This window comes from Symphalangus syndactylus, chromosome 20 (genome assembly GCF_028878055.3).
Source record: "Symphalangus syndactylus isolate Jambi chromosome 20, NHGRI_mSymSyn1-v2.1_pri, whole genome shotgun sequence".
Classification (NCBI taxonomy): domain Eukaryota; kingdom Metazoa; phylum Chordata; class Mammalia; order Primates; family Hylobatidae; genus Symphalangus; species Symphalangus syndactylus.
This window is the reverse complement of record NC_072442.2, coordinates 52,528,222-52,542,771: the sequence shown is the minus strand read 5'-3', so window position 1 is coordinate 52,542,771 and position 14,550 is coordinate 52,528,222.

Genomic DNA, 14,550 nt, shown 5'->3' with positions numbered 1-14,550 from the left:
GAAACCATGAGCTCTGAGGACAGGGACGGTGTCTTATTCTTCTTGGGAGCCCCAGTGCCTGACACAGGGTCTGGAGAATGTTTATTCACTAATAAGAGTTTATTGAGGCCAGGCATGGTAGCTCACGCCTGTAATCCCAGCACTTTGGGAGACTGAGGTGGGAGGATTGCTTCAGCCCCAGAGTTTGAGACCACCCTGGGCAACATAGTGAGTCTCTGTGAAAAATTTCCTGGGCATGGTGGCATGCCTGTAGTCCTAGCTACTTGAGAGGTTGAGGCAGGAGAATCACTTGAGTCCAGGAGTTTGAGACTACCGTGAGCTATGATCGTGCCACTGCACTGCAGCCTGGGCAACAAAGCAAGACTCCATCTCTTAAAAAATAATAATAAATAAATAATTGTTTTTAAAAAAGAGTTTATTGAACAAAAAAATAACAATACTGCACATGCAGCCGGGCGCGGTGGCTCACGCCTGTGATCCCAGCACTTTGGGAGGCCGAGGCGGGTGGATCACGAGGTCAGGAGATCGAGACCACGGTGAAACCCCGTCTCTACTAAAAATACAAAAAATTAGCCTGGCGCGGTGGCAGGCGCCTGTAGTCCCAGCTACTCCGGAGGCTGAGGCAGGAGAATGGCGTGAACCCGGGAGGCGGAGCTTGCAGTGAGCCAAGATCGCGCCATTGCACTCCAGCCTGGGCGACAGAGCAAGACTCCGTCTCAAAAAAAAAACAAACAAACAAAAAAAAAAACAAAACAAAAATACTGCACATGCAAATGCTGATATGTCACTCTTCATCTTTTAATTGTGGTAAAAAATATACATAACATAAAATTTACTATCTCAACCACTTTTGAGTGTACAATTCAGTAGTGTTAAGTACATTCACCTTTTTTTTTTTTTTTGAGACAGAGTCTCACTCGGTCGCCCAGGCTGGAGTGCAGTGGTGCGATCTCAGCTCACTGCAACCTCCATCTCCTGGGTTCAAGCAATTCTCTGCCTCAGCCTCCCGAGTAGCTGGGATTACAGGTGTGTGACACCATGCCTGGCTAATTTTTGTATTTTTAGTAGAGATGAGATTTCGCCACGTCGATCTCAAACTCCTGACCTCAGGTGATCCACCTGCCTCAGCCTCCCAAAGTGCTGGGATTACAGGCGTGAGCCACCACGCCCGGCCACATTCACATTATTATGCAACCATCACTGCCATCTGCCTACAGAACTCTCCCCATTTTAGAAAACCCAGACTCTCCAACTATCTACAGAACTCCACCTCCTTCTTAGGAAACAAAAACTCTACCCATTAAACAGCAACTCCCTATTCTCTTATCCTAGCCTCTGGCAACCACCATTCTACTTCTTTTTTTCAATTTAATTTAATTTTTTGTAGAGAGAGGTTCTCACTATGCTGCCCAGGCTGGCCTCAAACTCTCAGCCTCAAGCAATCCTCCTGCCTTGGCCTCTCAAAGTGCTGAGATTATAGGCATGAGCCTCTACACTAGGCCCACTGTTCTACTTTCTGTCTCTATGAAATTAACTACTCTAGGTATCTCATATAAGTAGAATCTTACAATAGCCCCTCTTTTGTGTCTGGCTTATTTCATTTAGCATAATGTCCTCAAGGTTAGCCATGTTGTAGCATCTGTCAGGATTTCCTTCTTTTCAAGGCTGGATAACATTCCACTGTCTCTATATTCCACATTTGTTTATCCATCATCTATTGATAGACACTTGGGTTGCTTCCTCCTTTTGGCTTTTGTGAAGAATGCTGCTGTGAACATGGGGTTACAAGTATCTGACTGAGTCCCTGCTTTCACCTCTTTTGGGTATATACCCAGAGGTGGAATTGCTGGATCATATGGAAATTCTATCTTTAATTTTTTGAGGCACCACCATATTGTTTTCCATAGCTGCCGCGCCATTTGACATTCCCACCAGCAGGGCACAAGGGTTCTAATTTCTCCACATCCTGGCTAACACTTTTTATTTTCTGTTAGGAGGCTCCTCTTATACTGACCCATGAAAAAAGGCAAGAGCACAACTGTGGTAGGCAGAAAAATGCCCCTCTCCCCAAGGAGACTCACAACCATATCCCCCAAACCACTGAATATGTTACCCTACATGGCAAGACGGACATTGCAGATATGATTATATTAAGGATCTTGAGATGGGAACATTATATGAGAATGCCTGTGAGAGCCTACTGTAATCGCAAAGGTCCTTATAAGATGGGGGCAGGAGGATCAGGGAGAGAAAGATAAAAACAAAAACAGGCCAGATTGATGTGATTGCTGGAAGGGGTCATGAGCCATGGGATTCAGGCGACTCCTAGAAGCTGGGACAGGTGGGGAAATGAATTCTCCTGAGAGTCTCTGGAAGGCGGGCAGCTCTGCACACCTTGACTTTAGCCTTGAGAGACCCACTTCAGACTTCTGACCTCCAGAACTGTGAGATAATAGAACTGTGTTGTTTTAAGCTGCCAAGTTTGTGGTAATTGGTTACAGCAGCTCTTGGTACCTAATAGAACCACCTAATCGAAAAACAGACAAAAGATGTGATCAGGCATTTAACTGAAAAGGAAAGAGATGGGCTGGTAAACAAATGAAGAGATGGTCAACAGCACAAGCTGTCTTAGTCAGCTCTGGCTGCCATAACAAAATACCATAGGCTGTGGGGCTTATACTGCAGTCATTTATTTTCTCACAGTCCTGGAGGCTGGAAGTTGCAGGGAACCAAGTCAGGTTCCTGCAAGGGCACTGTTCTCGGCTTGTACACAGCCGTCTTCACACTGTGTTCTCACATGGCCTTTCTGGTGGATTGGGTGGCACAAACTCTCCATGGTCTTCTTACAAAGGCATTAATCACATACTCAGGATTTCAACTAAATTTAATTACCTCCCAAAGTTCCCATCTCCAAATATCTTCACCCTGGGGATTAAGACTTCAATATACAAATTTTGGGGATAATTCAGTCCATAGCATTTCACACCAGTGCCTCCCCCAGAATTCGCGTCTTTAAAGCATACAAAATACATTTATTCCATCCCAACATAACCAAAAGTCTTAACTCATTCCAGCATCAACCCTAAAGTCTAAAGTCCAAAGTCTGATCTGAATGTTATCTAAATCAGATATGGGTGAGACTCAAGATACGATTTATCCCGAGAAAACATTCCTCTCCAGCTATGAACTTGTGAAGCCAGATAAGTAGGCACTGTATTATGTGCTTACAAAATACATTGGTGGGACAGGCATAGGATAAACATTCCCATTTCAAAAAGGAGAAATAAAAAAGAAGGAAGGAGTGACAAGTTCCAAGTAAGCAAAAACTCAGCCTATGGTATTTACGTAAGTGAAGGCCCAAATTGGATTCCATTTTAGTGGGCCAGGTAATCAGAAAAAATTAATAAGCTTATCAGTAAAAGCATTGGAGAGGAGCAGAGGATATGGGTGAGGGGAATCCAGTGCTAAAGGTGAGGGGCAGTAATTTGCTGTAGCCACTTTGGAAAACAATCCAGCATTAACCTTAAAGTTAAATAATTCCACTCCTGCCGGGCGCGGTGGCTCACGCTTGTAATCCCAGCACTTTGGGAGGCCGAGGCGGGTGGATCACGAGGTCAGGAGATCGAGACCATGGTGAAACCCCGTCTCTACTAAAAATACAAAAAAATTAGCCGGGCGTGGTGGCGGGCACCTGTAGTCTCAGCTACTCGGAGAGGCTGAGGCAGGAGAATGGCGTGAACCCGGGAGGCGGAGCTTGCAGTGAGCCGAGATTGTGCCACTGCACTCCAGCCTGGGCAACAGAGCGAGGCTCCATCTCAAAAAAAAAAAAATAATAATAATAATAATAATAATTCCACTCCTAGTACTATACCAGGTGTAGGAGGAGAATGTGTAAGAATATTTATAGGCTGGGCGTGGTGGCTCACGCCTGTAATCCTAGCACTTTGGGAGGCCAAGGCAAGCAGAGCACGAAGTCAAGAGATTCAGACCATCCTGGCCAACATGGTGAAACCCCGTCTCTACTAAAAATACAAAAATTAGCCAGGTGTGGTGGCACGTGCCTGTAGTCCCAGCTACTCCAGAGGCTGAGGCAGGAGAATCACTTGAACCCAGGAGGTGAAGGTTGCAGTTAGCCAAGATTGCGCCACTGCACTCCAGCCTGGGTGACAGAGCGAGACTCCATCTCAAAAAAAAGAATATTTATAGCAGCGCCCTTCACAATCGCAAAAACCTACAACTTGAATGGCCATCTAGAGGAGAGTGGAGAAATAAATCAAGATACAAAGGACACAGAATGAATGAACTTCAGTGACCAGCAGCAATGAGGATGATTCTTACCAATACAATAGCACATGGGGAAAAAATTCTCTTAAAAAAAAAATAAATACTGCAGGATGTATTTTTATCAAGTTAGAAACAACCAAAATAGAAATAGACACCCTTTAGGGACACATATAAGTAAAATACAATGGCTTAAAAATGTGGAAACAGAGGAAATGTGGGGTGGGGGTAGGATAAAGCAAGGCTGGGTATGATTTGAAGTTAAAATGTGGACAACAGGTACATGTAGGTTCAATAGACTAGTCTCTAATTTTGTGTATTTTTGAAATTTTCCCTTATAAAAAAGAAAGTTTAAAATAATATGAAGAGAAAAGGAAGGAATGATGAACATCGGATTCAGGATGCAGGAATTGACATTGGGGGAGGCAGAGCAATGGGATGGCAGAGAACCCTATGAGTCAGTCACTTCTTGTCAAGGATCTGGCTTGGTTCTGTTTTGTTTTGCATGGTGAGTTCATGGACACCTCTTATGTAACAGATTAAATAACCAAATTAAAGCAAGCCATGCATGGAGCAATGAAGAAATAATTAGAGAATAGAGGGGAAAAGTACGAAGGCAGCTCGCCCACAGTTCTCAATGGCACTCAGTGGATGGGTCCCAAGATGCGTCCTTCTGGTGTTCAGTTTGCAAGGAGAGAGCTTACACCTCATGGAGACCTGGATGCCAGTTCTCTTGCCCTCCACTGGCTCTCTCTCCTGCAAAGGACATTTCTCTCGTCAGTGTTTCTGAACATCTGACAGTATGCTGTCTGCCAAAGGCCTGGGCCAGGTATCCTAGAGCTTCTAGTTTCCTGATTAAAAGTTGGGCTGGATGTTTGGAATGTCACACAGGCATTTTCTTCTACTGTCCAGTTTTTGGACGAAAATGCAGGGGTTTGCCTTCATCCCTGGCATACATCATTATTTAGGAACCCTGAAACATTTTACCTGATCACCAAAAGAAGTCACCAGGGTTGGGGCCAGGCGCAGTGGCTCATACCTGTAATCCCAGCACTTGGAGAGGCCAAGGCAGGTGGATCACCTAAGGTCATGAGTTCGAGACCAGCCATGGCCAACATGGCAAAACCCCATCTCTACTAAAAACACAAAAATTAGCCAGGTGTGGTGGCAAACGCCTGTAATCCCAGCTAATCAGGAGGCTAAGGCATGAGAATCAGTTGAACCTGGGAAACGGAGGTTGCAGGGAGCTGAGATCACGCCACTGTACTCCAGCCTGGGTGACAAAGGGAGACTCTGTTTCAAAAAAAAAAAAAAAAAAAAGAAAGAAAGAAAGAAAGAAAGAAAAAGAAAGAAAGAAAGAGAAATAAAAGAAGTCACCAGGTTTGGAAGAGCTGCCAAAAGAGAAGTGGGCTAACCCAGGCACCCTAGAAAAGGGGTGGGGTGTGTCTTCTTTGAGAAGAAAATAAACTTATTAAAAAAAAGTTATGGCCAGGTGCAGTGGCTCACGCCTATAATCCCAGCACTTTGGGAGGCCAAGGCAGGCAGATCACGAGGTCAGGAGATCGAGACCATCCTGGCTAACACTGTGACACCCTGTCTCTACTAAAAAAAAATACAAAAAATTAGCCGGGCCTGGTGGGGGGCGCCTGTAGTCCCAGCTACTAGGGAGGCTGAGGCAGGAGAATGGCGTGAACCCGGGAGGCGGAGCTTGCAGTGAGCTGAGATCTCACCACTGCACTCCAGCCTGGGTGACAGAGTGAGACTCCGTCTCAAAAAAAAAAAAAGTTATTCAATTATACATAGTGCTATAGTTTAGACGTTTGTTCCCAAAAACCTCATGCCAAAATGTATCCCCAGTTTGGGGGGTGGGGCCTAAGGGGAGGTGTTTGGGTCATGGGGACAGATGCCTCATGATAGAATAATTCTCTGGGGTGGTTGGGGGTGAATGAGCTCTCGCTCCATTAGTCGCTGCCAGAACTGGTTGTTGAAAAGAGCCCCCCTCTCTCTATTACCTCCTCTCTTGCCATGTGATCTGCACACACCAGGTCCCTCTCACCATCTGCCATGAGTGGAAGCACCCTGAGGCCCTCACCAGACACCTAGTCTTGAACTTTTCCAGACATCAGACTCATGAGCCAAATAAACCTTTTTTCTTTATAAGTTACCCAGTCTCAGCTGTTCCTTAAAGCAACACAAAACAGACTAAGACACTTGGTAAATCATGGTAAGGAATACTTTATTCAGGACCATTGCAATAGGCGTAAGGACCATTGCAATAGGCGTAGGGACCACTGCAACAGGGTCTTGCAGTAGAGTGAGAGATTGGGCTCAACTCTGAATACAGCTGGTGCAAGTGGGAGTTTATAGCCAAGGAGCAGGGTGGGGGTCAGTGGATAGGAAATTACTAAGAGGAAACATCAGAGGTAAGGGGGATTCTGGCTAAACGCACCTAACAGGATTCTTGCTGAAGACAGGCCAGGGTAAACCAGATGTCACCTGCGGGATGGTGGAGGCTGAGGAACCTGATCCGATATTAAGGGTGAGGGGATTCTTGCTAAACTGGCTTAGCAGGGTTCTTTGCTAAACTGGATTTTACATGGAAGTGCACAGATGGGCCTAGGAAAAGGCTCAGGAGCCTGACTAAAGTTTGGTGAAGCAGAGAATCTTTGTCAACTAACGGACAGGGCTCTCTTTGCTGTGTGAGTGTGTGTGAGTGTGTATGTGTGTGTGTGAGTGTGTGTGTGTGAGAGAGAGTGTGTGTGTGAGAGTGTGTGTGTGTGTATTTGGTGTCCCCTCACAGTCAGTACTTGCAGTGACACCCTAAATTCCTCTGAGTCTAAAAATGGTTCTGTCCTCTTGGAAATCTTAATGAGACCTCAGGAGAGAAAAACTCTCATTTACCTCCTCCCCACATCCCAGCTCTTCTGGCTCTTCTCAAAGCCTGGTCCCCAACCTGACCAGCAGCATCCCCATCCCTGGAAACTCCTTGGAAATGCACATGCCCTGCCCTGCTGAATCAGACACTCTGGGAGTGGTGCTCAGCAGTCTGTGCCTTAACAAGCCCTCCAGGGGATTCCGATGCATACTCAAGTTTGAGCACCACCTAAACCACTGGTGCATTGTATCCCGTCCCTGGATTCCTTCTTGCTTCATCACCTTTCCGGACAATATTTCACAGGTCATGCTGTCCAGGACCTACTATCACCCATCTTGCCCCATCCCTCCATCACAAATGAATGCCCTAGGAAATCTCAGCAGGGGATCAACCTCATCCCCCATTTCTTGAGATGTCAGGAGCAGCCAGAGCAAACCTCATAGCCACAGGATGCCACTCTGAGCTCCTGTCTCCTACCCTGCAGAAGCTTCCCAGCTGTGGTCCCTTGGCCAGCTCTCTCCACACGCCCATGCCCTGCTTTTCTCCCCTGCATTTTAGCAGGTAGCTTTGGATGTCATTGAAAAAAAGAAAGTAAGACCGTAAGGCCAAAACTCCTCCAATTTCTCTTCCATCTGCAAACTTGTTTGCATCTCTCCTCTCCTTTTCTTTCTTTCTTTTTTTCTTTTTTTTTGAGACAGAGTCTCACTCTGTCACCCAGGCTGGAGTGCAGTGGCACGATCTCAGCTCACTGCAAGCTCCACCTCCCAGGTTCACGCCGTTCTCCTGCCTCAGCCTCTTCAGTAGCTGGGACCACAGGCGCCCGTCACCATGCCCGGCTAATTTTGTGTGTGTGTGTGTTTTTTTTTTTTTTTTTAGTAGAGACGGGGTTTTACCGTGTTAGCCAGGATGGTCTCGATCTCCTGACCTCGTGATCTGCCCGCCTCTGCCTCCCAAAGTGCTGGGATTAAAGGCGTTAGCCACCACGCCCAGCCTCTTCCTCCTTTTCTGAATCAGTGCGAGTCTACCTGGCGCACATCAGTGGCTCATCCTCCAGCTGTATGTACCAGGTCATCTCCCCACAGGGGCCCAGGGGACTCAGGCCTCACCTGTGCTTCCTCCCTTCCCAGGTTCTCTTCTTATGTTTAAAAACAAACAGCAACTATGTGACAACGTTTTCAAACACACTATTTTTAGAGACAGGGTCTCACTCTGTCACCCAGGCTGGAGTGAAATGGCGGGATCATAGTTCACTGCAACCTTGAATTCCTAGGCTCATGAAATCCTCCAGCTTTAGCCTCCCAAGTAGGTGAGACTACAAGTGCATGCCACCACACCTAGGAAATTTGTCTTTTTATTTTCTGTAAAGACGGGATCTTGCTATGTTGCCCAGGCTGGTCTTGAACTCCTGGGCTCAAGTGATCCTCCTGCCTTGGCCTCCCAAAGTGCTGGGATTACAGGCATGAGCTACTATGCCTGGTCCAAATTTTTTAAAAATATAAACTAAGAATCTATATTCTCTAACATAGTGCAGACATAGTTTTGAATTCCGGCTCTCCAATGACTATCAAGGAGGCATTGGTCAAATTATTTACTTTTTCTATATTCCAGCTTCTTCTGCTATAAAAAGAGGTACCATAACACCTTTTGTATGATTATTAAGAAGAGGGTTAAATATTACAAGTGTAAATTTTGTGTGTGTGTGCTTTTTGTTCGTTGGTTTTTGAGACAGACTCTCACTCTGTTGCCCAGGCTGGAGTGTACTGGCACCATTTCAGCTCACTGCAACCTCCACCTCTCGGGATCAAGCGATTCTCCTGCCTCAGCCTCCTGAGTAGCCGGGACTACAGGTGCGCGCTACCACGCCCAGCTAATTTTTGTATTTTTAGTAGAGATGGGGTTTCACCGTGTTAGCCAGGATGGTCTCGATCTCTGACCTCGTGATCCACCCACCTTGGCCTCCCAAAGTGCTGGGATTACAGACGTGAGCCACCACGCCAGGCCCAAATACAAATTTTTTGGAGGGGCAGGGGATGGAATTTCGCTCTTGTAGCCCAGGCTAGAATGCAGTGGGGCAATCTCAGCTCACTGCAACCTCCACCTTCTGGTTTCAAGCGATTCTCCTGCCTCAGCCTCCCGAGTAGCTGGGATTATAGGCACACGCTAACACGCCCGGCTAATTTTTGTAATTTTAGAAAAGACGGGGTTTCACCATGTTGGCCATGCAGGTCTCGGTCTCTTGACCTCGTGATCAGCCTGCCTGGGCCTCCCAAAGTGCTGGGATTACAGGCGTGAGCCACCGCACCCGGCCCTAATACGAAATTTTTTATCAAAGTGATAAGAGCTTGACATGTCGAATAAAAATATTTACAACTTGATCCATATGTTAGATTTTTTTATTTAAACATTTATATAATATGAATGATCTTTAAATTTCATTAGGCATCTTATGGTTCAAATCCTTACAACATGATCAGAAACTGAAGTGGATGTTCCAAGTAAAGTCATGATGAGAATTTTTTAATTCCAGATTTGATGGTGAGAAAAGTCCAATGTTTCTATATTACAGAAATTACTTGCTTATAAGAGAATGATTCTTGAGAGGATAAATTCCATGATTATCTCTTGAATAAGGTGATGTCCCCTGTTAAAAACCTAAAAACAACAGCAACATCAACAGCCTTCTCTGCCCTGTGCCCCTCTGGTTATCGTCCTATTCCCAATTGAGTTTCTTCACAGAACAAGCTACAATCACGCTCTCAACTTCTTTTTTTCTTTTTTTTTTTTTTATTAATTTTTTTTGCATACAAAAACAATAAACATTTTCTAAAAATACATACAAACAAAAAGATGCGTATCAAACATATTAGGAAGGTTGCACATGGGAAGTCGGGGAATAGAAATGGGGGTGGGAGTTAAAATAAATGAGAGAGGGACTTTATATGGATCAGTGATAATAACTCAATCCTCTGACAAAGAAGAGGGAGAAGGAAGAGGAAGAAAAAGAAAGTGGGATAAAGGATCAGAAAGGGAGGAAAATAGAAAAAATTAGAGTATGACTCCAGGGTAGACCTGTTTTGTTGTCATTGAGTTGGTTGGTTGGTTTGTCTGTTGTATTCTTCATGTTTCGCCAAGTTGGCCAGACTGGTCTCGAACTCCTAGCCCAAAGTGATCAACCCGCCTCGCCCCCCAGAGTGCCGGGACCACAGGCGTGAGCCACCACGTCCAGCCCCCACATTGCTTCTGGCCTCCGTGGTAGACCTCCCAGACGGAGCGGCCAGGCAGAGGAGCTCCTCACTTCTACCCAGACACGGGGCGGCCGGGCAGAGGAGCTCCTCACTTCCCAGACGGGGCGGCCAGGCAGAGACGCTCCTCACTTCTTCCCAGACGATAGGTGGCCGGGCAGAGGCGCTCCTCACTTCCCAGACAATGGGTGGTCGGGCAGAGGCGCTCCTCACTTCCCAGACGATGGGTGGCTGGGCAGAGGCGCTCCTCACTTCCCAGACGATGGGTGGCTGGGCAGAGGCGCTCCTCACCTCCCAGACGATGGGTGGCCGGGCAGAGGCACTCCTCACTTCCCAGATGGGGCAGCCGGGCAGAGGCGCTCCTCACCTTCCAGACGATGGGTGGCCGGGCAGAGGCGCTCCTCACCTGCCAGACGATGGGTGGCCGGGCACACGCTCTCAACTTCTTTACCTGCCTTCTGGTTGCTCTCTCATTCCCTGGAAACTGATTTCCTGAAGATCATCAATCAGTAGCTTCCATGTCAACAAATCCAATGGACATTTTAGCTCTCTGTTTCATTCCATCCCTTTCATTGAGCACCTGCCCTATACTGAGTTCCTGGCATGAAGCTAAGCCATTGGAGGTGGCCATGGAGTTGCTTCATTCAGCAAGTATTTATGGGGCTCTTCCAGCGTGCCTGGTGTTGTGCTGTGTCAGCACTGATGGACAACGGCTCCCACTGACAACAATCTGGCCTTGAGAAACTTATAGCCATTACTGTAGAGTCTGGTGCAGACAATGAGACTCAAAGAACACAGGAAAGGGACTCCTGACTTTAGCCGGTGAGAGCCAAGGGAATCCTGGAAGCCATCCCTGAGGAGGAAACACGAATTTAGTCTAAAGGTCAAGGAGGGATTAACCAATGAGGGGATGAAGAAGGATGCCCCAGGCAGAAGCGCAGCAAACAAACAGGAGAAGTACAGTACAGGATGTGCTTTCCTATTCACAGAGCCTTATAGTCACATAAGGGGACGTGGGGGCATTGGGGGAGGCTTCCTAAGGGAGGTGATATCTACACCGAGCCTTAAGGGATGGCTCTATTAAGGAGGTGAAGGACGCCCCAGGAAGATAATGCCGCATGTACAAAGGCACAAAATGTGGTGTCTTGGGAGAGTGGTAGGGAATGTGGAATGATGACTGACGTGAAGGACAGGGTAGCACCTCGGGATATCAATGCCATGGTATGCAGTTTGGACTGAAAGTGACAGAAATCACTGAAGGGGAGAGAGAGAGAGAGATTCCCTTCTACAATGATCACCCCAACTGTTCTGTGGAAGGTACATCAGAGGAGGCAAGGCTGGAGGTGGGGAGACAAGTTAGAAAGAAGGTTAGGGTGAAAATGACAGATCCTCAACCAAGGCAGTGGCTGTAGGAAGGGGAAGTATTTTAAACATAGGACCAGCAGGGCATGGTGGCTCACGCCTGTAAGCCCAGCACTTTGGGAGGCCGAGGGGGGCGGATCACGAGGTCAAGAGACCGAGACCATCCTGGCCAACATGGTGAAACCCCGTCTCTACTTAAAAATACAAAAATTAGCTGGGCGTGGTAGCATGTGCCTGTAGTCCCAGCTGCTCGGGAGGCTGAGGCAGGAGAATCGCTTGATCTCGGGAGGTGGAGGTTGCAGTGAGCCAAAATGGCACCACTGCACTCCAGCCTGGGTAAGAGAGCAAGATTCCATCTCAAAAAAAAAAATAAATAAAAATAAATAAATAAATAAATAAATAAATAAATAAATATAAATAAAAAAATTAAAAAAGGGAGGATCAAGGCTAGGGACGGTGGCTTATGCCTATAATTCCAACACTTTGGGAGGCTGAGGCTGGTGAACCTCGTGAGCTTAGGAGCTCGAGACCAGCCTGGGCAACATAGTGGAACCCCAACTATACAAAAAATACAAAAATTAGCCGGTAATGGTGGTGCATGCCTATAGTCCCAGCAGCTACAGAGGCTGAGGTCGGAAGATCACCTGAGCCTGGGAGGTCAAAGCTGCAGTGAGCCATGATCACGTCACTGCATTCCAGCCTGAGTGACGGGAGTGAGACCTTGTCTAAAAAAAAAAAATGTAGGATCTTAACGATGCTAGCAGACATAAGCGTGAATCTCAACACTGCCCATGACCACCTGTGTGACCTTGGGCAAGTCATTTAACTTCTCTAAGATTCCATTTCCTCACCTGGGAAATCAGGACAACAACAAAGCCTACCTCGCAGCCGCAGAAAGGATGAATTGCCTGATATATGCAAAGAACACAGCCCAAGACCGAGCACACAGGAAATGCGCAGCAAATGAGAGCTCCCATCCTTGGCATCATTAACTATCCTTGGTTAACCAGATGCAGGTTAAACAAAGAGTGCACAATGACTCCCGGGTTTCTGGCCTGCTGTAACTGAAAGCGGAGACAGGAGTGGGTAGATTGGGAGGGAGGCCTGGAAGAGGATGCGCTCATTTGTGGAGCATGAAGTGCTCACTATTGGAAGAGATGATCTTCCATGGATCCCTTGCACTCTTACACATCTTGCTGTGTACGCCAAGATTGCAAGACCATGACCATTTTTAACCTGGGCCACTTCTCAGTGCTGTGTTTATAGCGAGCCGCCTTGTGGGATGAGGTACCGTCTTCCTGGAGGAGGAAGAGCAGGCTTGCTTACTCCTCCCTGCATAAGCAGCTCCAGGCTCGGTGTTCTTCAGCTATGACGCTAACCAGCTGCCTGTGGAACATCCATCTGGACCCCCCATGTTGCCCCTGTGAGACTTGGAGGCAAATATGCTGATGCACATGCTTCTTGCTGTGCTCTGAGTAACAAAGTCCTATGTTTCTGACCCCAGAGTGTCATGTCTTCTGTCAGCATCCATTAATCAATGACAGGTTAATTTATTAGCTTAAAGTTGGAAAGAGTCATCAGTGTGTACATGGCAAGTAAAGCCATGATTACAAATAATATTGCCCAGCAGAGCACGTTGGTAATGTGCCTGTAGTGCCAGAAACACGGGTGGCTGAAACAGGAGTGTCCTTGAGCCCAGGAGTTCAAGGCTGCAGTGAGCTATGATTGCACCACTGCACTCCAGCCTGGGTAACCCTGTCTCAAATAAATAAATAAATAAATAGCATTGCCTAAGAAGAGATATGGGGTAGTACCCTGCGTAACGGCAACAATTAAAGAATGAGGGTAAGAAAAGGAGCTCCCAGGAGAACTCAAAAAGGAAACCTAGAGGAGAGTAGTTCCTTGCAAGCCATGGGAGTAGAGTTTCAATCAAAAGAGTAGGCAACAGGATCAGATGCTGCTTAAAAGTCAAGTAAGATGAAGACTGAATGTGGCCACTGAGTTTAGCAACTAGGTCACTTCTTTAGCCGTTGCTAAAAGCTAAAGGCAAGAGGCATTTTAGTGACATGCTGTGGCCAGAAGCCAAACTGAAGTGGGTGAGGAACGAATGGAGGTAAAGAAAGAATGGCAATAGGCTGGGCGTGGTGACTCATACCTGTAAGTCCAGCACTTTGGGGGGCCAAGGCCTGAGGATCGCTTGAGGCCAGTTCAAGACCAGCCTGGGAAACATGGCAAAACCGTCTCTACAAAAAAAATGACAAAAATTAGCTAGGTATGGTGGCGTGCACCTGTGATCCTGGCTACTTGGGAGGCTGAAGTGGGAGGCTAGCTTGAGCCCAGGAAGTCAAGGTTGCAGTGAACCGTGATGGTGCCACTGCACTCCAGCCTGGGCGTCAGGGTGAGACCCTGTCTCAAAAAAAAGAAAGAAGGGAGGGAGGAAGACAGAGAGAGAAAAGGAAAGAAGGGAGGAAGGAAAGAAGGAGGGAAGGGAGGGAGGGAGGGAGGGAGAGAGGGAGGAAGGGAGGGAAACTAAAAATCTTAGCTGAAAAGAAAGGATAAAGTTGGGGGGCCGGGCGCGGTGGCTCACGCTTGTAATCCCAGCACTTTGGGAGGCCGAGGCGGGCGGATCACGAGGTCAGGAGATCGAGACCATGGTGAAACCCTGTCTCTACTAAAAATACAAAAAAAAAATTAGCCAGGCGTGGTGGCGGGCGCCTGTAGTCCCAGCTACTCGGAGAGGCTGAGGCAGGAGAATGGCGTGAACCTGGGAGGCGGAGCTTGCAGTGAGCC